We start from the raw sequence: 23158 nt of genomic DNA on the forward strand, positions 1-23158 counted from the left end.
AGACCTGCTTCGTGGGCTTAGTAGCCTCACATGTAGAGAACGTGTCTATGATAGAGACGCAGAGGCACAGAGACCTGCTTCGTGGGCTTAGTAGCCTCACATGTAGAGAACGTGTCTATGATAGAGACGCAGAGGCACAGAGACCTGCTTCGTGGGCTTAGTAGCCTCACATGTAGAGAACGTGTCTATGATAGAGACGCAGAGGCACAGAGACCTGCTTCGTGGGCTTAGTAGCCTCACATGTAGAGAACGTGTCTATGATAGAGACGCAGAGGCACAGAGACCTGCTTCGTGGGCTTAGTAGCCTCACATGTAGAGAACGTGTCTATGATAGAGACGCAGAGGCACAGAGACCTGCTTCGTGGGCTTAGTAGCCTCACATGTAGAGAACGTGTCTATGATAGAGACGCAGAGGCACAGAGACCTGCTTCGTGGGCTTAGTAGCCTCACATGTAGAGAACGTGTCTGTGATAGAGACGCAGAGGCACAGAGACCTGCTTCGTGGGCTTAGTAGCCTCACATGTAGAGAACGTGTCTGTGATAGAGACGCAGAGGCACAGAGACCTGCTTCGTGGGCTTAGTAGCCTCACATGTAGAGAACGTGTCTGTGATAGAGACGCAGAGGCACAGAGACCTGCTTCGTGGGCTTAGTAGCCTCACATGTAGAGAACGTGTCTATGATAGAGACGCAGAGGCACAGAGACCTGCTTCGTGGGCTTAGTAGCCTCACATGTAGAGAACGTGTCTGTGATAGAGACGCAGAGGCACAGAGACCTGCTTCGTGGGCTTAGTAGCCTCACATGTAGAGAACGTGTCTATGATAGAGACGCAGAGGCACAGAGACCTGCTTCGTGGGCTTAGTAGCCTCACATGTAGAGAACGTGTCTGTGATAGAGACGCAGAGGCACAGAGACCTGCTTCGTGGGCTTAGTAGCCTCACATGTAGAGAACGTGTCTATGATAGAGACGCAGAGGCACAGAGACCTGCTTCGTGGGCTTAGTAGCCTCACATGTAGAGAACGTGTCTGTGATAGAGACGCAGAGGCACAGAGACCTGCTTCGTGGGCTTAGTAGCCTCACATGTAGAGAACGTGTCTATGATAGAGACGCAGAGGCACAGAGACCTGCTTCGTGGGCTTAGTAGCCTCACATGTAGAGAACGTGTCTATGATAGAGACGCAGAGGCACAGAGACCTGCTTCGTGGGCTTAGTAGCCTCACATGTAGAGAACGTGTCTATGACGTGTCTGTGATAGAGACGCAGAGGCACAGAGACCTGCTTCGTGGGCTTAGTAGCCTCACATGTAGAGAACGTGTCTGTGATAGAGACGCAGAGGCACAGAGACCTGCTTCATGGGCTTAGTAGCCTCACATGTAGAGAACGTGTCTATGATAGAGACGCAGAGGCACAGAGACCTGCTTCGTGGGCTTAGTAGCCTCACATGGGCTTAGTAGCCTCACATGTAGAGAACGTGTCTATGATAGAGACGCAGAGGCACAGAGACCTGCTTCGTGGGCTTAGTAGCCTCACATGTGAGAGAACGTGTCTAGTGATAGAGACGCAGAGGCACAGAGACCTGCTTCGTGGGCTTAGTAGCCTCACATGTAGAGAACGTGTCTATGATAGAGACGCAGAGGCACAGAGACCTGCTTCGTGGGCTTAGTAGCCTCACATGTAGAGAACGTGTCTATGATAGAGACGCAGAGGCACAGAGACCTGCTTCGTGGGCTTAGTAGCCTCACATGTAGAGAACGTGTCTATGATAGAGACGCAGAGGCACAGAGACCTGCTTCGTGGGCTTAGTAGCCTCACATGTAGAGAACGTGTCTATGATAGAGACGCAGAGGCACAGAGACCTGCTTCGTGGGCTTAGTAGCCTCACATGTAGAGAACGTGTCTATGATAGAGACGCAGAGGCACAGAGACCTGCTTCGTGGGCTTAGTAGCCTCACATGTAGAGAACGTGTCTATGATAGAGACGCAGAGGCACAGAGACCTGCTTCGTGGGCTTAGTAGCCTCACATGTAGAGAACGTGTCTATGATAGAGACGCAGAGGCACAGAGACCTGCTTCGTGGGCTTAGTAGCCTCACATGTAGAGAACGTGCCTATGATAGAGACGCAGAGGCACAGAGACCTGCTTCGTGGGCTTAGTAGCCTCACATGTAGAGAACGTGTCTGTGATAGAGACGCAGAGGCACAGAGACCTGCTTCGTGGGCTTAGTAGCCTCACATGTAGAGAACGTGTCTGTGATAGAGACGCAGAGGCACAGAGACCTGCTTCGTGGGCTTAGTAGCCTCACATGTAGAGAACGTGTCTATGATAGAGACGCAGAGGCACAGAGACCTGCTTCGTGGGCTTAGTAGCCTCACATGTAGAGAACGTGTCTGTGATAGAGACGCAGAGGCACAGAGACCTGCTTCGTGGGCTTAGTAGCCTCACATGTAGAGAACGTGTCTATGATAGAGACGCAGAGGCACAGAGACCTGCTTCGTGGGCTTAGTAGCCTCACATGTAGAGAACGTGTCTGTGATAGAGACGCAGAGGCACAGAGACCTGCTTCTTAGTGGGCTTAGTAGCCTCACATGTAGAGAACGTGTCTATGATAGAGACGCAGAGGCACAGAGACCTGCTTCGTGGGCTTAGTAGCCTCACATGTAGAGAACGTGTCTGTGATAGAGACGCAGAGGCACAGAGACCTGCTTCGTGGGCTTAGTAGCCTCACATGTAGAGAACGTGTCTATGATAGAGACGCAGAGGCACAGAGACCTGCTTCGTGGGCTTAGTAGCCTCACATGTAGAGAACGTGCCTATGATAGAGACGCAGAGGCACAGAGACCTGCTTCGTGGGCTTAGTAGTCTCACATGTAGAGAACGTGTCTGTGATAGAGACGCAGAGGCACAGAGACCTGCTTCGTGGGCTTAGTAGCCTCACATGTAGAGAACGTGTCTGTGATAGAGACGCAGAGGCACAGAGACCTGCTTCGTGGGCTTAGTAGCCTCACATGTAGAGAACGTGCCTGTGATAGAGACGCAGAGGCACAGAGACCTGCTTCGTGGGCTTAGTAGCCTCACATGTAGAGAACGTGTCTATGATAGAGACGCAGAGGCACAGAGACCTGCTTCGTGGGCTTAGTAGCCTCACATGTAGAGAACGTGTCTGTGATAGAGACGCAGAGGCACAGAGACCTGCTTCGTGGGCTTAGTAGCCTCACATGTAGAGAACGTGTCTATGATAGAGACGCAGAGGCATAGAGACCTGCTTCGTGGGCTTTAGTAGCCTCACATGCCTCACAGAGAACGTGTCTGTGATAGAGACGCAGAGGCACAGAGACCTGCTTCGTGGGCTTAGTAGCCTCACATGTAGAGAACGTGTCTATGATAGAGACGCAGAGGCACAGAGACCTGCTTCGTGGGCTTATAGTAGCCTCACATGTAGAGAACGTTGCCTGTGATAGAGACGCAGAGGCACAGAGACCTGCTTCGTGGGCTTAGTAGCCTCACATGTAGAGAACGTGTCTATGATAGAGACGCAGAGGCACAGAGACCTGCTTCGTGGGCTTAGTGGCCTCACATGTAGAGAACGTGTCTATGAGAGAGACGCAGAGGCACAGAGACCTGCTTCGTGGGCTTAGTAGCCTCACATGTAGAGAACGTGTCTAGTAGATGAGAGAACGTGTCTATGAGAGAGACGCAGAGGCACAGAGACCTGCTTCGTGGGCTTAGTAGCCTCACATGTAGAGAACGTGTCTGTGATAGAGACGCAGAGGCACAGAGACCTGCTTCATGGGCTTAGTGGCCTCACATGTAGAGAACGTGTCTGTGAGAGAGACGCAGAGGCACAGAGACCTGCTTCGTGGGCTTAGTAGCCTCACATGTAGAGAACGTGTCTATGAGAGAGACGCAGAGGCACAGAGACCTGCTTCGTGGGCTTTAGTAGCCTCACATGTAGAGAACGTGTCTATGAGAGAGACGCAGAGGCACAGAGACCTGCTTCGTGGGCTTAGTAGCCTCACATGTAGAGAACGTAGAGACGCAGAGGCACAGAGACCTGCTTCGTGGGCTTAGTAGCCTCACATGTAGAGTCTATGATAGAGACGCAGAGGCACAGAGACCTGCTTCAGAGTGGGCTTAGTAGCCTCACATGTAGAGAACGTGTCTATGATAGAGACGCAGAGGCACAGAGACCTGCTTCGTGGGCTTAGTAGCCTCACATGTAGAGAACGTGTCTATGATAGAGACGCAGAGGCACAGAGACCTGCTTCGTGGGCTTAGTAAGCCTCACATGTAGAGAACGTGTCTATGATAGAGACGCAGAGGCACAGAGACCTGCTTCGTGGGCTTAGTAGCCTCACATGTAGAGAACGTGCCTATGATAGAGACGCAGAGGCACAGAGACCTGCTTCGTGGGCTTAGTAGCCTCACATGTAGAGAACGTGCCTATGATAGAGACGCAGAGGCACAGAGACCTGCTTCGTGGGCTTAGTAGTCTCACATGTAGAGAACGTGTCTGTGATAGAGACGCAGAGGCACAGAGACCTGCTTCGTGGGCTTAGTAGCCTCACATGTAGAGAACGTGTCTGTGATAGAGACGCAGAGGCACAGAGACCTGCTTCGTGGGCTTAGTAGCCTCACATGTAGAGAACGTGCCTGTGATAGAGACGCAGAGGCACAGAGACCTGCTTCGTGGGCTTAGTAGCCTCACATGTAGAGAACGTGTCTATGATAGAGACGCAGAGGCACAGAGACCTGCTTCGTGGGCTTAGTAGCCTCACATGTAGAGAACGTGTCTGTGATAGAGACGCAGAGGCACAGAGACCTGCTTCGTGGGCTTAGTAGCCTCACATGTAGAGAACGTGTCTATGATAGAGACGCAGAGGCATAGAGACCTGCTTCGTGGGCTTTAGTAGCCTCACATGTAGAGAACGTGTCTGTGATAGAGACGCAGAGGCACAGAGACCTGCTTCGTGGGCTTAGTAGCCTCACATGTAGAGAACGTGTCTATGATAGAGACGCAGAGGCACAGAGACCTGCTTCGTGGGCTTAGTAGCCTCACATGTAGAGAACGTTGCCTGTGATAGAGACGCAGAGGCACAGAGACCTGCTTCGTGGGCTTAGTAGCCTCACATGTAGAGAACGTGTCTATGATAGAGACGCAGAGGCACAGAGACCTGCTTCGTGGGCTTAGTGGCCTCACATGTAGAGAACGTGTCTATGAGAGAGACGCAGAGGCACAGAGACCTGCTTCGTGGGCTTAGTAGCCTCACATGTAGAGAACGTGTCTATGAGAGAGACGCAGAGGCACAGAGACCTGCTTCGTGGGCTTAGTAGCCTCACATGTAGAGAACGTGTCTATGAGAGAGACGCAGAGGCACAGAGACCTGCTTCGTGGGCTTAGTAGCCTCACATGTAGAGAACGTGTCTATGATAGAGACGCAGAGGCACAGAGACCTGCTTCGTGGGCTTAGTAGCCTCACATGTAGAGAACGTGTCTATGATAGAGACGCAGAGGCACAGAGACCTGCTTCGTGGGCTTAGTAGCCTCACATGTAGAGAACGTGTCTATGATAGAGACGCAGAGGCACAGAGACCTGCTTCGTGGGCTTAGTAAGCCTCACATGTAGAGAACGTGTCTATGATAGAGACGCAGAGGCACAGAGACCTGCTTCGTGGGCTTAGTAGCCTCACATGTAGAGAACGTGCCTATGATAGAGACGCAGAGGCACAGAGACCTGCTTCGTGGGCTTAGTAGCCTCACATGTAGAGAACGTGCCTATGATAGAGACGCAGAGGCACAGAGACCTGCTTCGTGGGCTTAGTAGTCTCACATGTAGAGAACGTGTCTGTGATAGAGACGCAGAGGCACAGAGACCTGCTTCGTGGGTAGTAGCCTCACATGTAGAGAACGTGTCTGTGATAGAGACGCAGAGGCACAGAGACCTGCTTCGTGGGCTTAGTAGTCTCACATGTAGAGAACGTGTCTATGATAGAGACGCAGAGGCACAGAGACCTGCTTCGTGGGCTTAGTAGCCTCACATGTAGAGAACGTGTCTGTGATAGAGACGCAGAGGCACAGAGACCTGCTTCGTGGGCTTAGTAGCTCACATGTAGAGCCTCACATGTAGAGAACGTGTCTATGATAGAGACGCAGAGGCATAGAGACCTGCTTCGTGGGCTTAGTAGCCTCACATGTAGAGAACGTGTCTGTGATAGAGACGCAGAGGCACAGAGACCTGCTTCGTGGGCTTAGTAGCCTCACATGTAGAGAACGTGTCTATGATAGAGACGCAGAGGCACAGAGACCTGCTTCGTGGGCTTAGTAGCCTCACATGTAGAGAACGTGTCTGTGATAGAGACGCAGAGGCACAGAGACCTGCTTCGTGGGCTTAGTAGCCTCACATGTAGAGAACGTGTCTATGATAGAGACGCAGAGGCATAGAGACCTGCTTCGTGGGCTTTAGTAGCCTCACATGTAGAGAACGTGTCTGTGATAGAGACGCAGAGGCACAGAGACCTGCTTCGTGGGCTTTAGTAGCCTCACATGTAGAGAACGTGTCTGTGATAGAGACGCAGAGGCATCGAGACCTGCTTCGTGGGCTTCATAGCCTCACATGTAGAGAAGGTGTCTATGAATTGGCACATCGAAACAACATCGCTGTCGCAGACTTAAAGGCTTCAAAATCCTTCTTTAACCTCTCCTCTCCTTCATCTACACTGGTGGAAGTGGATTTCACAAGTGACATCAATAGGGGATTGTGGCTTTCATCAGGATTCACCTGGTCAGTCTATGACATGGAAAGAGCAGGATTCACCTGGTCAGTCTGTCAAGGAAAGAGCAGGATTCACCTGGTCAGTCTATGTCATGGAAAGAGCAGGATTCACCTGGTCAGTCTGTCAAGGAAAAAGCAAGTGTTCTTAATGTTTTGTATTCTCAGTGTATGTCTGAATGTCTATATATTAAAGGCATACATTTAAGATATACAATATACCACCCCCCCCCCATTCCATCAATTCAACTTTGACCTACCAGCACCTTCCCCTACTGACACAGGACACCATCGCCCACTTACTGGGGTAAGTCAATGAAAGAGGCAGCTTTTTTGGACCACATTTTTTTCAAAACTGTCATGTTTCCGGGTTATTATTTCCGGGGATAAACAACATCCTGAAATATATGTAGATATCTTTGTTCGAAAGAATAATGTATCTCCCTTGACGTAGTGATGCTGAATGTAAAACGTGGCTCAACAGTGCACATACAGTGCATTCGGAAAGTATTCAGGAGCCCTTGACTTTTATCACATTTTGTTACAGCCTTATTCTAAAATGGACTAAATGTTTTTTTCATCATCATCAATCTACACACAATACCCCATAATGACAAAGCAAAAACTTTTTTTATTTTTTATGTTTGCTCTTTTATCAAATAAAAAAATTGAAATTTCACATTAACATAAGTATTCAGACCCTTTACTCAGTACTTTGTTGAAGCACCTTTTGGCATTGATGACAGCCTTGAGTCTTCTTGGGTATGACGCTACAAGCTTGGCACACCTGTATTTGGGTTGTTTCTCCTATTCTTCTCTGCAGACCCTCTCAAGCTCTGTCAGGTTGGATGGGTAGTGTCGCTGCATAGCTATATTCAGATCTCTCCAGAGATGTTCGGTCGGGTTCAAGTCCGGGCTCTTGCTGAGCCACTCAAGGACATTCAGAGACTTGTCCTGAAGCCACTCCTGCGTTGTCTTGGCTGTGTGCTTAGCTTCATGGTCCTGTTGGAAGGTGAACCTTCGCATAAGTCTGAGGTCCAGAGCGCTCTGGAGCAGGTTTTCATCAAGGATCTCTCTGTAGTTCACTCCGTTCATCTTCCCCTTGATCCTGATTAGTCTCCCAGGCCCTGCTGCTGAAAAACATCCCCACAGCATGATGCTGCCACCACCTTCCTTCATAAGGATGGACCCAGGTTTCCTCCAGACGTGACGCTTGGCATCAAGGCCAAATAGTTCAATCTTGGTTTCATCAGATCAGAGAATCTTGTTTCTCATGGTCTGAGAGTCCAAGAGGGCCGTCATTTGCCTTGTATTGAGGAACGGCTTCCGTCTGGCCACTCTACCATAAAGGCCTGATTAGTGGAGTGCTGCAGAGATGGTTGTCCATCTGGAAGGTTCTCCCATCTCCACAGAGGAACTATGGAGCTCTATCAGAGTGCCCATTGGGTTCTTGATCTCCCTGACCATGGCCCTTCTCCCCTGATTGCTCAGTTTGTCTAGGCAGCCAGCTCTAGGAAGAGTCTTGGTGCTTCCAAACTTCTTCCATTTAAGATTTATGGAGGCCACTGTGTTCTTGGGGACATTCAATGCTGCAGACATTTTTTGGTACCCTTCCCGAGGTCTGTGCCTCATCACAATCATGTCTCAGAGTTCTATGGACTATTCCGTTGACCTCATGGCTTTGCTCTGACATGCACTGTCAGCTGTGGGACAGGTGTGTGCTTTTCCAAATCATATGCAATCAATTGAATTTACCGCAGGTGGACTCCAATCAAGTTGTTGAAACATCTTCAGGATGATCAATGATCAACAGGATGCACCTGAGCTCAATTTTAAGTCTCAAAGCAAAGGGTCTGAATACTAATGTAAAATAAGGTATTTCTGTTTTGTATTTTTTTCGCTTTGTCATTATGGGGTAATGTGTGCAGATTGATAAGGATAATTTTTAAGTCTGTAACGTGACAAAATGTGGAAAAAGTCAAGGGGTCTGAATACGCACTAATTTATTAGAATTCTATTTTGACAAGATTTCCTAATGCTCCTGTAAATGGATATGAAAAACATCTCATGAACATGATCATGTTGTGTATCATAAATAATCTGTTTCTATCATAACACAGAAGACATCATGTTCAATGTCTTCTGGTTGCCAAGTGTCCTATGGCTCGTTGCTGCTCTCTAGTGTCAATAAAGTTGGCTCCAAACTGCTTTTTCTACACAGAGTATTTTTAAATGTATTTAACCAGGCAAGTCAATTAAGAACAAATTCATATTTGCAATGACAGCCAAACGATGCTGGGCCAATTGCGCGTCGCCCTATGGGAATCCCAATCACGGCCAGTTGTGATACAGCCTGGAATCAAACCAGGGTCTGTAGTGACGCCTCCAGCACTGAGATGCAGTGCCTTAGACCGCTGCGCCACTTAGGAGCGAGCAGCCACTCAGGAGCAGAATAGAAAACATTAAGAACAGAGTCCATGACAACTGACCAGGTGAATCCAAGTAAAAGCTATGACCCCTTGTTGATGACACTTGTTAAATCTACTTACATCAGTGTAGATGAAGGGGAGGAAACAGGTTAAAGTAGGATTTTTAAGCCTAGAGACAATTGAGACATGCATTGTGTATGTGTGCCATTCAGAGGGTGAATAGGCAAGACAGAAAATGTAAGCGCCTTTGAATGGGGGGTATCATAGTAGGTGCCAGGTGCTGCTGACTTTGTCACGCTCAACAATTTCCTGTGTGTCAAGAACTATCCACCACCCAAAGGACATCCAGCCAACTTGACACAACTGTGGGAAGCATTTAAGTCAACATGGACCAGCATCCCTGTGGAACACTTACGACACCTTGTAGAGTCCACGCCCCGACGAATTGAGGCTATTCTGAGGGCAAAAGGTGTTCCTAATGTATGGTGTTTATGGCCAATTATAGCCACATACTACATTGTTTTGATGTATAGTAAGCCTCTCTATACTTCAATCCAGTAATCAACAAAAGGTTTCTATTTGGGGCGGCAGGGTAGCCTAGTGGTTAGAGCATTAGACTAATAACCGGAAGGTGACAAGTTCAAATCCCCAAACTGACAAGGCACAAATCTGTCCTTCTGCCCCTGAACAGGCAGTTAACCCACTGTTCCAAGACTGTCATTGAAAATAAAAATGCGTTCTTAACTGACTTGCCTAGTGAAATAAATTGTAAGTCCTTGCAGTCAAAGTTTTGAGTTTACCTTGTGATAGCATCATTGGTGGTCGTGCTATGATGGCTAGCAGTTGGATAGGCCTCAGAACTCAGACCATCGCTAAAGCCAACTCAGATCTCCATAACTTCTCCTTAATAGAGTCAACAAGGCATAACTATTAGACTGTCCCTAAGGGTTGACAGAGAGAGGCACTGTCTGAAAAGCTTCAATTAAATACTTTTTCAATGTATAGTTTGTAGTATTGTTATGCCTACATGATGAAACAGTTTGCTTTATATACGCACCAGTGTGATGAGCATGATTTTGTTAGTTTGATTATTTACTTGAAATCGCTCAGTGTAAAATACTTGTACTACACTAAACTTACTGAGTTATGTCTCCCCCTGCAGCTCAAAATAATGCAATACCAGTGATGCCCAGTGTGGAGAGACAGGTGCAATTTGGTGCATTCCTGCATGTGGGCATTCCTGTATCTGCAGGAACCCCTCTTTATACTAGCATTTTTAAGCTGGACTCCGGTACACAGACGGGAGGCGGGGGCACTCCAGTAGATGGCGGTAATGCACCATAACGTTGGATGCCAATCGCCGATAAACCCCACAGAAGAAGAAGAGGCACTGGCAGGCCGTGCTTTCCCGCAGTTCTGTTAACAACCGCGAGGGCAGATGTTTGGCAGACGGAAGCAAAGCACAGTGTCCTTTGCTTCCACCTGCCGAACACCTGGCATCGGCGTCGTTCAGAGAACTGTGTTTGATAGCTAGGACTCCGGTAAACAGCAGGAGGGAGGCAGGGGTGACACCGGTAGCTAGCTAGCGAGGACACGGGTAGGCAGTGTCCTTCGCCACCCAAAAACTCTGATAATACTTTGATTTTCCTTTATGACCCACATTTTAATTGCATCGACAATCAGGGGAAATCCAGAAAATCAAAATGCCACACAAGCGTGATGATGTCGTGCTCGGGGGGCGTTCATGCAGGAACCAATGGGATGCAAGAACGCCCCGAATTGCGGGCCGCAATCACACACTACTGGGGGTGAAGATTTTTTTTTGAACATTACAAGTTTGGATACGTTGCGGTGAAACTGCCACAGTTGTTTGTGATATTACAACAATTGAAACGACTTCAAGCAACAATCACGGTCTTACTCCCTCGGACATCACTGCACATGCCACAGAACAGCAGAGTGTGTACTACTCCTATTCAAAAACAATAACAAATGTGCCTTGGGTGACCAGTGGCAACGTTTCTCCTTTCACAGATCCCAGCTTTAATTATGCAGTTCTACAAAACACTACACTATTACATTACACTCAGAGCACCACCAAGAAGTGCCCTACCCAATACCCTGAAGTAAGAAAATGAGGTCGCCTGGTGGAGTCTGCAGCCAAGCTCTAAGGGCTCACAGTGGAGTCTGACTGGATTTGGGGAGACTCATACTCACAGCAGTGTGTCTGTAGAGTGATGTCACAGGGTCAGCTCTGCCGCCGAAAGGATTCCTGATGCTGTGAGCCTCTGAGGACGTGCAACTCTCCTCTCAACAATGAGCAGCCGGAAGACCTCCCACTGCTGCGTGGAAGCCGTATCCCCACGTCAGCCCCGCACAATGACCAGCGACCTGTCTTCCTCTACAGGCTTTAATCCCCTTTCTCTCCCCCGGGTCGTTCCCTCGCCGTGGACTCGCCTTGCACCATTCAGGGCCTGGCCCTTTCCACCGCCGCAGCCCGCGATGCAGCTAGCTTGGCGCTAATAACAATGGCGCTAATAACGCCAGCGAGTTTCCCATCCCTAAAACGAGGCTCTGTCAAATGGCCCGCGGTTCAAGTTCTGTGTCCTGTGTCTGCTCAACAGAAGAGCTGCTTGTTGATATCAAAGAAAGAGAGCGAGGGCTTTTCTGAATGAATGCAGGGGGAATGAAACAATGAGGTGTTTATTGCTTTCCTGAATGTGACAAATAAACACTTATTGAATTAGCAGCACACAGGCCTAAGCCTGGGACAGAAGAATAGAGAGGAGGGAGTTCACTGGAAGCTCTGGGCAGGCAGGCCTTTTACTGGGTGTTTATGGGGGCAGGACCAGGACTGGAACGTCTTAGTCCACTGAGATGTGACTGGACCAAAACAAAAGGACTCATCTGGATCACTTAAGTGTGACCTTCCCTTTTCCCTGGTCCAGTGTGGTGTCCCAGACTCCCAGTCAGGATAACAACAGTGACATGGATTGTCTGGTGGTCGCTGGTTCTCACACTGAAACACGTGTATGCAGCGGGATGAGACAAGTGGTCCAGCGTGTTGCCAATGCATGTGAATGAATAAACAGCCTTTAGGGTGTCAAAGAGAAACGGACTCTCTGTAGTGCCAGGAACAAAAGAGCACATAAGAGTGGCTGAGTCCATCAAGAGGTGAACATGATGCCACCATCAATCTATGCATGTGATCATGGTTCCTTTCTAGGTGTCTTCTTAGGTTCCCGCCTTTCTCTGGAGTTTTTCCGAGCCACTATACTTCTACATCTGCATTGCTTGCTGTTTGGGGTTTTAGGCTGGGTTTCTGAATAGCACTTTGTGATATCTGCTGATGTAAAAAAAAAAGAAGAAGAAGAAAAGTGCTTTATAAATACATTTGATTGATTGATCATTATAAAACTACTGGCTGAGAATGTTATCATGGATATATATATATATACAGTGGGGCAAAAAGGTATTTAGTCTGCCACCAATTGTGCAAGTTCTCCCACTTAAAAAGATTTTCCACCATAATTTGCAAATAAATTCATAAGAAAATCCTACAATGTGATTTTCTGGATTTTTCTTTCTCATTTTGTCTGTCATAGTTGAAGTGTACCTATGATGAAAATTACAGGCCTCTCATCTTTTTAAGTGGGAGAACTTGCACAATTGGTGGCTGACTATACTTTTTTTGCCCCACTGTATTTAACTAGGCAAGTCAGTTAAGAACAAATTCTTCTTTTCAATGACGGCCTAGGAACAGTGGGTTAACTGCCTGTTCAGAGGCAGAACGACAGATCTGTACCTTGTCAGCGCAGGGATTTGAACTTGATTTGAACCTTTTTGTTACTAGTCCAACACTCTAAACACTAGGCTACCCTGCCACCCCATATGACAGCCACAATACTCTAAGACAGTCCACACCTCAAACTATGGTGTTCAAGTATGTTTAAACAAACAGAAATGCCACTGAAAATGCCTGGTGGTTACCGACACAGTACATACACAAGAACTAAAACGTTGTCCTACTTGGTGCTGGTCGAAGATACAGTACGAATGACAAAGTGCCATCTCACGAGTACAACGTCATAGAATAAAACCGTTCATACAGTAGTCCCCATCTTGTCCCTGCAGACTGCAGCCTCAACCTGGTCTAGCAAGCTGAAAGAGAAGACAAAAGGAGAGGAGACAGAGTGTGTGTGTGACAGAGCCCAGGCCAGCCAGGCTGAGTCAGTCAGTCGGTGTGTCAGCACCCATTGTCTCTGGTCTCACTGGGCTGGGCCTGCCGTCCCTTGTCCTCGTCCCTCAGAGCGGCAGCTCTGCCCGTCCTGGCGTGGCGCCAGCCGGCACACTCAAGGGGGAAAACAGAGAGTGCTCTCTGTGATCTGTGGGAACTGTTATTGCTGGCAGGAAGCTGAATAGATGATGGCAGCGGAGGGCATACTCTTTTCACACCCCTGAGGACACCAATGCGTCATTTGTGTCTTTGTTGCTGAACGCCCTGATCCGGAGGTTTTGTAAGAATAAATCTGAATCCGAGGTTGAGATTTCTGTGCATAATGTGTATTAGTAGTCTGAGCGTCATGATCTAATACAAAATACATCATGAATGTGTGCTAATTGCATTCTACTTTACAAAAGAGGACAGAACAGAGACAAAATATACTGGACAGTGAAGGATGCATTCATTCCTTGTGTCTTTGAACCGCCTTGAAGAGAATGTACCCATTCAGCAGATTTCACTATTCTGTATCTGGTTTTCACAGTGACGTAACATCATCCCACCCTGGTGAAATGATACCACACAATCAAATGGTACTGTGCTGTGGGTCTGCTGCATGGTGGATCAATCTCAATCCTGTGCCAGCGTTAAGGTCAACAGTGTGGCTCACTCATAACAAACATGGCTGAGTCAATTACCAATTACCATGGAAAATGTACAGGTCACCTGGGGTCAAGTAAGACAGGGTGTTATTCATGCAGCCTGGCCAGGCAGCATATCTGATATAAGACACACTCAGCCAGGGCGTGCGTGTATGTGTGTGTCTGTCAGGGGCACAAAGAAATCTCTGCGGATATTAAAGGTCAGAGGTCGTCCAGCATGTGATCAGGATCTAAAGTTACTGAAGACTAAACTCTACCCATCCATCAGGTAAATTAGCCAAGATTCATTACAGATTTACATCTTTGATCACAGATCCACCATTATTTCATTTAATGGAAATGTTTCTATGTGAATTGGAACATTTAGTAAACGTGTTTAAAGAACTGAAGTTATCTTCTGAATTAGCCTTAGCTATCGAAGACCCACTTTAAAATGTCCAATGCCGTCATTCCAATTGCAGCAACCGTACATTAACTTCACTGTACTGTACACCTATTGCCATTAGTGTCCTTTCTCTGTGCACTGTGAGTGATTGTAATACCACTAGATGGAGATTTACTGAAGGATTTCAGGGACTATTCAGTTCATAGAACTTATAATAGTCTGTCTGGATTTCTGCTGTATTACTAAGATAGTTCATCTAACCCTTTCACCCTCTCACCATGGCTTCCAAAAATGATCACTCTAGGCTACCATAATGGACAGTGCCTTCGGAAAGTATTCAGACCCCTTGACTTGTTCCACAATTTTGTTAGGTTACAGCCTTACTCTAAAATGGATTCAATCGTTTTTTCCTCTCATCAATCTACACACAATACCCCATAATGACAAAAGCAAAAACAGGATTTTAAAGATTTTTGCTAATATATTGAAAATAAAAAACAGAAACCTTTACTCAGTGCTTTTTAGAAGCACCTTTGGCAGCAATTACAACCTTGATTCTTCTTGGGTATGAAACTACAAGCTTGGCACACCTGCATTTGGGGAGTTTCTCCCATTCTTATCTGCAAATCCTCTCAAGCTCTGTCAGGTTGGATTTGGAGTGTTGCTGCACAGCTATTTTCACGTCTCTCCAATGATGTTTGATCGGGTTCAAATCTGGGCTCTGGCTGGGCCACTCAAGGACATTCAGAGACTTGTCCTGAAACCACTCCTGGATTGTCTTGGCTGTGTGCTTAAGGTTGTTGTCCTGTTGGAAGGTGATCCTTCGCCCTAGTCTGAGGTCCAGAGTGCTCTGGAGCAGGTTTTCATCAAGGATCTCTCTGTACTTTTCTTTGCCTCGATCCTGACTATTCTCCTAGTCTCTGCCACTGGAAAACACCCCCACGGCATGATGATGCCACCACCATACTTCACAGCAGAGATTATGCCAGGTTTCCTCCAGACTGGACACTTGGCATTCAGGCCAAAGTGTTGAATCTTGGTTTCATCAGACCAGAGAATCTTATTTCTCATGGTCTGAGAGTTCTGTAGGTGCCCTTTAGCAAACTCCAAGCGGGCTGTCATGTGCCTTTTACTGAGGAGTGGCTTCCGCCTGGCCACTCTACCATAAAGGCCTGATTGGTGGAGTGCTGCAGAGATGGTTGTCCTTCTGGAAGGTTCTTCCACAGAGGAACTCCAGAGCTCTGTCAGTGACCATCGGGTTCTTGGTAACCTCCCGATTGCTCAATTTGGCCAGACAACCAGCTCTAGGAAGAGTCTTGGTGGTTCCAAACTTCTTCCATTTAAGAATGATGGATGCCACTGTGTTCTTAGGGACCTTCAATGCTGCAGAAATGTTTTAGAACTCTTTCCCAGATCTGTGCCTCGACACAATCCTGTCACGGAGCTCCACGGACAATTAATTCGACCTCATGGCTTTCCTTTTGCTTTGACATGCACTGTCTTCATCCACTGTCAACTGTAGGACAGGTGTGTGCCTTTCCAAATCATGTCCAATCAATTGAATGTATCACAGGTGGACTCCAATCAAGTTGCAGAAACATCTCAAGGATGCGCAATAGAAACATGATGCACCGGAGTCCAATTTCGAGTCTCATAGAAAAGGGTCTGAATTCCTTATGTAAATAAGGTATTTATATTTTTTTATACATTTGCAAAATTTCTTAAAACCTGTTTTTGCTTTGTCGTTATGGGGTATTGTGTGTAGATTGCTGAGGATTTGTTTTTATTTAATCCATTTTAAAATAAGGTTGTAACATAAAATGTGGGAAAAGTCAAGGGGTCTGAATATTTTCCGAATGCACTGTATACTAATATATTCCATTTAGCAGACACTTTTATCCAAAGCGACTAACTATAATGGGCGTATACATTAAATTGCACCAACTACTGGCACTGCAAGCGCCATGCTCTTCCAACTGAGCAACAGAGGACCAGATACTGAAGCAGTAGTAACGCACTCAAGAACAGAAATATGGTTAATGAATATCTCAGTAAGGGTCAACGTATCAACAACAGGAGACGTTCTGCCGCTACGTGGTGTAATATGGAAGAAACATTAGTAATTCAATTGTATCATGCGGTGCTAAAAAACATTTTTGCTTTTCATATTGTTTTCCAATACATGCTAAAAAAAACACAAATGAACAGACTTTGAAAACCCACAGCTGCACGCAACATTGACTTCATTGGCTCTATCTGTATACAGGAGGCGCTGGTGCTGTTTTAGGAATGTGTGAGATCATAAGGAAAAATCTCACAAGTATGATCTCACAATAACTTCACTGTGCAACCATCAACCACACCCCGACTCGGACACCACTTTGCCTCTTCCCTCCCAAGGCCTCTACCCCTCCTCTCTCTTGTTTTATTTTCTTCTGATGACAGGATGCCAAGATACTCGTTAAAATTCCTGTCTTTACGATCTTCTGGCACAAGAACAAGGCCCGAAAGTCCCTTGGTACTTGGTGAACAAACCTTTAAAAACAGTCATGGACACACAGTGCACTGCTATGGCCTCTATATGAGTTCTAAAGTAGGCCCTGTGGATTGTAGAATGCACCGATCTCTACCATGATGGATGGGGTTACTTAGAATACATTGCATTTGATTCCAAATGTTCTGCACTGTAAACTACGGAGGCTCTAATTGCCTAAGGTAGACAGACCTATTGACAGCTCTCTAAATGTCTTTGTCCATGCAAGTTATCCATCGTTCCACTAGATGTCATTGTTTTACATGAAATGACCATATTCAGCTTGGCTACTGGACTATTGGTTAAATATATCAATTGGTTAATATATTAATGTATTTTTTTAAAGAATGCGGTATGAAGGTAGCCTAGTGGTAGCCTAGCCTAGGGGTTAGAGCGTTGCGCCGCGCCAGTAACCGAAAGGTTGCTGGATCGAATCCCCAGGCTAACAACAACAAAAAAACTGTCGTTCTGCACCTGAATAAGGCAGTTAACCCACTGTTCCCCGGTAGGTTGTCACTGTAAATAAGAATGTGTTCTTAACGGATTTGCCTGGTTAAATAAAGTGACAGACCGTAGGCCTCCCTGTATGCTTGTTTTTGGAACACTGACTGAATTTGAGACTGGAACTCGTCTGAATGGTTAGAAAGGAAAAGGGCCCGTTCTGTGCTGTCTGCAGCAATCACGGCAGTTACTGGAAAATATGTCAATGACCACCAGGCCTATACACAATAAATACAGTTCTGCCATGTAAATAATAACATTTCAATGGTCTAAGAAGGGATGGACATCATACAATTTGAGTTAGAATCAATTCTAGAAATTACATAAGCCTATATTCTCCAAATGTCCAATATCTTTAGTTCGATTGATTAATAACTGCTCAACCAAAAACATAATCCAATCACAGGTGCTCTAGAGAATTGGGATAGACAACATGCCGTGGATGGATATGATTGTCAAAATGAATACATTATTAATAAATTATAGAAAGACTAAATACCTATGGCATACATTAGGGTAATTATCTTGTTATGGAAGATTTTTGTTTCTTGGCTCCAATATTCCAAATAGGCACTAATGATGATATTTGTTATAATTTATGTAATTAATTGAATGAATCGTTAAGTTAAATGGGGCTACACACGTTTCAGTGTCTGCACTTCGAGGTAATAAGAAGGGCTGGAATTCGGGTGGTAAGGACGTTGGTTGTTTACTGTTGAGGATAAAAAACATTGCATACATTTCAGCACACAAAATGATTCAAGTTTGTTCATTTATCTAAATGTAATGTTATTATTATGCAATTATTTCGTATTTTTAAATCCTATCTACACATGCAATATCCTACACATACAAACCCTAGTCTAATATGTTTTTAAAATATCCATATAAGTATATTTAAAACATGTATATTTTAATTGGCTGAGACACTAAAACCTTATGGGGAGCTTGGATGCAGGTCAAACTCTTAATATTAAACAATGGTGAAACGTTCACAACTTTTCCCTAAACCTTGAGCCTTAGTTGGTTTGGCTAGCCCGGCCCATCTGGTACAGCAAATGGTAATAATACTCACCAGAGAGCTAGCGAGGAGTGAGAGAAGAGAGAGAGGGGGGAGAGAGAGCACCAGATTGAAAACATACCAGCCTGGCGTCTCAATACCACATTTCTGACGAAGAACGAACCACCCTCAAACATTTTAGACCCCTTCGGGCTACAAAGTTCGATATCGTGCAATGTTTTCTTAGTAAGGGAGGATCGTTTTCAAAAACTTGTTTCGTTTATTCTCGGTGATGGATTGTAAAAAAGTTGAGTCGACACACATAAAGTCTTACGGTGAACTTTATGAGAAGTTGGGAAGAGGAATGTAGTTAGTCTTGATCGTGTTTAGGCTACTAGAATAAAACTTATGGATTTCATCCTTGCATTGGAAGGAGTTTGTTACTTCTTGCTTTTTGACCGAGAAAGTTTGACCTAACGGTAATCTTCGAACGCGTTGCTTGTACAGAACTAGTGGGCAAACAGAACCGAAGGAGACGCACCAGGTCAGACCATACCGACCACAGGCATCACCACTGAGGTAGGTGGACTGGACATGCATGTGATGATGAACTCTGGAAATCATATTTCTTATTCATTATTAGAATATTATTATTCTTGTGAATAGGCTAGTCAATCATTTGAAATATTCATTTCAGTGCAAATTTGAAATTGTTACTTTGAATTGCCTAAAAGGGTATTTAAAACGTAACCTATTAAAATAGCGTTTTCTTTGGAATGTTGACCATACAGAATAAATACAAAACTATGAAAAGTGGGAACATGAATCATACAGATATAGACAAAACGTCCCATTCGGAGTTACTTGAAACATCTCCACTTTCAACTTAACTGACTTCACATTGGAATGTCACAAGCGCTGCGCTGCAACTTGATCTATTTGTCAGTAGATGCGCTCAGAGCTGTGCACGAGACATCATAGCCCTATGGTTGCATAGCGAGAATCCTTAATTGCTACATTAAAAAATGTACTTATAGTTTTTTTTTATGATATACCCATTGATTTTTGAAGAATATAAATTTAGTTCAACTGTCGTACCCCATCATAACCCCAAATATAAGCTTGTTTTAGTCCAATATTTAGTCCCTATATTTGTAAATCATGTAAACAGACGCTGTAAAACCTCAGAACATGGTTCAAACTATAATTTTGACATCATGGATGGTCAGTCCTTGCATCCATAGCTGTGAATATGAATTTGAGCGTGGTTACATGTCTCCAGGCCCATCCCTCAGCTTTTGACCAAAACAGAGTCTGGTGGTTCGCTTTGTTATTGTCTCAATGAAGGATTCTAGCTTTAACTTGAGCTTTCGTGACTTTATTCTACTCGATTGACAGATACCGTTCCTAAATCCCCTGCATCTGAAAGGTACCCAACTAGCAGAAAATGTGTGTGTTTACTACTGAGAGTCATTAGCAGTCACACTCAATGCAGAACATCTACATTGCTGTGCATTTCAATGGATGCAATTCATATTCATTGTTAATGTTTCCCTGGTGTGTTATCAACGTGTGAATAAATTACAATCAAAACATGAAACAACATTTGAAGATGCATTTGCTAATAGTCTTGTTTTTATTTGAAAATAAGCTAGGGGTGCTTGTTAATAGAGATAAGCATTATAATCGAAATGTACGAAGATGAGTATATATCAAAAAAAGGTTCTAAATAAATCAATACCTTCCTCTAATATGTTACCTCTCTCTGTTTCCAAACAGAGTTGGTTCTGGTCTGGGACGTGTGTGTGTGTTTTTACGTGAATGTCCTGTTGGTTGGTTTAGTTCATTTGCACTAGAAAAAAAGTTTTTGTGCATTTTCTATTGTGCAGAATGAAGAGTTCCAGCAGTCAGGCAGCGAAGAGTTGAAAAGGTTTAAAGAAATGATGGGCCTTTCACATTATTCAAAGGGGACTGAGGCTTGGTGCTGCGGTCATCAACCCACCCCCACTTTCATCTCAGCCTCTCAAATGGCATCCTATCCAGCCCTGGTCAAAAGCAGTGCACTATATAGGGCAGTGCACTATATAGGGAATATGGTGTCATTTGGGACTTGGACACTCACCAAGCAGAGCCATTCTGCAGCCGTTTTCACACCGCTGGCCCACTCCACGAATGTCTTTATTGATTCTGCTAGCTTTTCTCTTCTCCAGAGAACACAGACAAAAAGAGAGGGACTTCCTGGTTTCTTAAGGGTTTGAAAAAGTGGAATAGAAGTTGAGTCTAGTATTCAGGAGAGAGGGAGAGGAGCAGGGGAGATGCCTGGATGAAAAGTGAGTCAAACTCCCCACTGAGAGGATTGAAAAGTATCTTATCCCCATAAACAAGAACACAGCACCAATTAAGCTATCTGGCCTGGGAAATAATTCAGGCAAAGGAAAGGAAATGCCACTGGCTAAACACTAGAAATAACAGGTTGGTTAAGGCTTAAACCATTTGCATTACCATGTAGTGAAATAAGCTTTCCAATTGGATGCTACCTTATTCTTATTTCTGCCTGTTTGAAAAGATGAGAAATTACTCTGAGATACCTACAGTATATATGGTTATCGTTAATTTTATTCAAATGTTAAATGCTATCTGATGTCCAACTGTTAAGAAGTGGGAATTTACAATCAAACTACACTAAATCACATCACATGAGTAACCCCATCCCTCTCTCAAATCAAATGAAATGTTATTTGTCACATGCTTCGTAAACAACAGGTGTAGACTAACAGTGAAATGCTTACTTACTCTCCCCTCGCCTCTCTCTCTCTCTCTCTCTCTCTCTCTCTCTCTCTCTCTCTCTCTCTCTCCCTCTCTCTCTCTCTCTCAGAGGTTCCCTTCTTCCCACACAGCAAAGAGTAGAAATTGCTGCCATACCCTCCATAAAACTAATATTTTGGTTTGTTCAGAGAGGCCCCTGACCACAGCAGTCTGCCCTGGAGGCTGTGTGTGTGTGTGTGTGTGTGTGTGTGTGTGTGTGTGTGTGTGTGTGTGTGTGTGTGTGTGTGTGTGTGTGTGTGTGTGTGTGTGTGTGTGTGTGTGTGTGTGTGTGTGTGTGTGTGTGTGTGTGTGTGTGTGTGTGTGTGTGTGTGTGTGTGTGTGTGTGTGTGTGTGTGTGTGTGTGTGTGTGTGCGTGTGCACTATGGCTCTATCGACAAAGGCACCATTAACTGTCTCTGTCCTAAGGGGACAACACTAGAACCACTAAAAAACAGTGGCTCACCTCACATATTTTTTTATGGCACAGTCCTTATGGATTACATCATGTGAAGTGAGTCGATTTTGTCAAGTTGTGTAAACTATGCTTTCCTCTGTTTCAGAGGGAAAACTCTGACCGCAAAGTTTGAAACTGTCAGTTTTAATACCATGAATTTTCACCTTTGTGTAAATGGTATTATACCGTTATCCAGCTTGGCTGTTTCTACAGCTTTGGCTCAGACAAAGGCGTGAACATTGTTGCACTATTCCTCTCAACACCACATCACATCTGGCTCAGGTCAAACCAATTGCTATCTTTGGAGGGAATTTGAATATTAATCTAACTTTGTTTAATTCCATTGTTTAACTTAGCCTCCATCAACTATTTATCTGCTCGTTACACTGCCTTGTCTAATATAAGTTTTCTTTCATTTGAAAAAATGTTATTAAAAAAAAGAGGCCAATATCCCAGCCAGCACATAACGTTCTGAGAACCATATGTTTGTTAGAGCTTGGTGAGAGTGTGGTTGTCCTATGGTTATTTTGCGTACAACCTTCCCACAATGTTCTGGGAATGGTGCAGGGTGCCCAGCTAGTGCATAACAATCATGTTTCTTAGGTGTGAATTTCAGTACTTCAGCATAACTTTTCTTACATGTTTCCTTATGGTTCTATTTAAGTAATGTTCTCAAATTGTTCCGAGAACATTCCTGTGCGGCAATTTGAGTAATTCAGCATAACGATTTCTATAGGTTTCGTCATGGTTTTATTTAAAGTCGTGGTCTCAGAACATTTAGAAAATGTTCCATGAAAAACACAAGAAAACGTTAGTATCATTCAAAGAACGTTTTAAGAATGTTATTTAAAACATTTACTTTTTCAAATCTCTCTCTATCCTCTATCTTGTTAAGTGTGTTCAGGAGTGTTGGCCACACCCACTATTTGGCCACACTTGATCTTATAAGTGCTTGTTTGCTTTGAAATGAGGTCTGTTTGAATAGACAAAAATGACCAGCTCTGTATGAGTAAAAAAAACACATGGCATGCTAGCTGAAATATACATGTGTTTGCATGATTAATACTTAAGCAGATTAATTTCTGTCAGAGATCAAAACTGTTAGCTCAAGTTAGCAGTATTTTGAAGTCTTATTGAAACATGTTCTAAGAACGTTAAATTATTATATTCAAATAACCAATAATATTCGTTCTCAGATCATGAATAAAACCTCCCAGGAAAACCTTCAGGGAACCACCGTAAAATGTTCCAAGAACTTCCCTGCAACCTAAAAATGTACTTTCCCAGAACAGGCCAAATTTTCACTTCTGTTCTCAGAACATTTAAAAAACGTTCACTTTTACCAGTCAGGAAACTTATGGTTTCATTCCCAGAATCAATGGAAAACCCAAAATGTACGT

At 45.0% G+C, this 23158-nt stretch overlaps 1 protein-coding gene across 3 annotated transcripts in view; it reads left to right on the plus strand.

The window, feature by feature from the left end:
* The first annotated feature begins 18600 nt into the window (after positions 1–18600).
* Positions 18601–23158, plus strand: part of LOC124011435 (zinc finger protein GLI2-like) — a 95064-nt gene continuing 90506 nt past the window's right edge. For all 3 annotated transcript variants that reach the window (XM_046324803.1, XM_046324802.1, XM_046324804.1), the window contains exon 1: positions 18601–19078. The gene's annotated coding sequence lies outside the window, so the exon portion shown is untranslated. The remainder of the gene's footprint in view (positions 19079–23158) is intronic.

This window comes from Oncorhynchus gorbuscha, linkage group LG23 (assembly GCF_021184085.1).
Source record: "Oncorhynchus gorbuscha isolate QuinsamMale2020 ecotype Even-year linkage group LG23, OgorEven_v1.0, whole genome shotgun sequence".
In the NCBI taxonomy this organism is placed as follows: Eukaryota; Metazoa; Chordata; class Actinopteri; order Salmoniformes; family Salmonidae; genus Oncorhynchus; species Oncorhynchus gorbuscha.